This window comes from Echinops telfairi, unplaced genomic scaffold (genome assembly GCF_000313985.2).
Source record: "Echinops telfairi isolate 266 unplaced genomic scaffold, ASM31398v2 ScPeMD7_2;HRSCAF=8, whole genome shotgun sequence".
Classification (NCBI taxonomy): Eukaryota; Metazoa; Chordata; class Mammalia; order Afrosoricida; family Tenrecidae; genus Echinops; species Echinops telfairi.
Window position 1 is genome coordinate 21,580,422 of NW_022103898.1, and position 1,236 is coordinate 21,581,657.

At 47.4% G+C, this 1,236-nt stretch overlaps 1 protein-coding gene across 2 annotated transcripts in view; it reads left to right on the top strand.

The window, feature by feature from the left end:
* The window catches only part of APPL2 (adaptor protein, phosphotyrosine interacting with PH domain and leucine zipper 2), a 62,816-nt gene that overhangs the window by 58,085 nt on the left and 3,495 nt on the right, over positions 1 to 1,236 (top strand). The gene's annotated exons all lie outside the window — the stretch shown is intronic.

The window sequence follows — 1,236 nt, forward strand, 5'->3', positions numbered from 1 at the left end:
ATTGTTAGAATAAAGTGTTCTTGTGTAGAGGGAGTACTTGAGTCAGGGAAGGTGAGCATCACAGAATGCTGGATTGTTAGAATAAAGTGTTCTTGCGTAGAGGGAGTACTTGAGTCAAGGCCCAATGTCCGTCTGTAACCTTAATTCTTAACATATACTGTAGATATGAGTACAGAGTTCTATTCCCCTTTCATTATATATATATATATCTATATATATATATTTACATATGTACATGCCTATATTTGGACCTTCATACATATCCTTTGCCTCCTGGTTCTTTTCTCTATTTCCTTTTACTTTCCTCCTGTCCCACCATCATGTTTGGGCTTCATTTTGGTTTAGTAATTCCTCACTGCTACATTGCCCTTGATTAAGCCCCACTAGGCATCCTACGCCCTTCTCTCCATTGATTTTAGTTCACTTGTTGTTCCCTTGTCCCTGGGTTCGTTCCCTGCCTCTCTTCCTGTCTCCCACCTCCCCTTCTCCCGTCTCTCACCCCCCACCCCTTCTCCCATCTCTCACCCCCCACCCCCAACCATTGGTCCCATTCTTTTCGTCTCCGGATTATTTATCCCACTTATCTTACCTAGATAGACATGCAGAGACATTAATAAGGGCAAAAGCCAGGCAAAGCCAAATAAAACAACAAAGGAAGTCAAAACCAACAAAACTATAACAACAACAGCAAAAAACAAAATAACAAAAAGAAAGCCACTGACAAAAATGGAAAAGCCTATAAATAGTTCAAGGTCTGTTTGTTGGCCTTTACGAGTGTTTTCCAGTCGAGTCTGATAGGGTGCCACACTCGGTCTCTAAAGTGTATTTTTGGTATTCCCCGGGGATTTCATCACTGCTCCCCCTGCTGCTCTGCTGCATGCCCTCAGTGCCTCGCCCCAGCGTGAAGGGGCTAGACCATGCACTGTTCCCGCACTGTGTCTCCAGTGCTGTCCCTCGCAGCGCCATGGTTCAGTGAGGGGTGCCATGTCCCGTGGTGGCTCCCCATGCATTGTCTGCTCCGAGCAGGAACATCGTCCGGGGCTTGGTGGGCCAGGGTGTCCTCCTCTCCCTCTCCATCCCTTTGCGTTTCTCCCATGTGCTCTAATCCAACGCTCCCCTCTCCCCAAGCTGAAGCCCAGCTGTCCTCTGAAGTGCATTCTTCTGAGGGAGGGGGGACGGGTGTCCACATAGTTGGGATTGTGGCCGGCCCCCATACTACATTTTTTTCTAGTGACT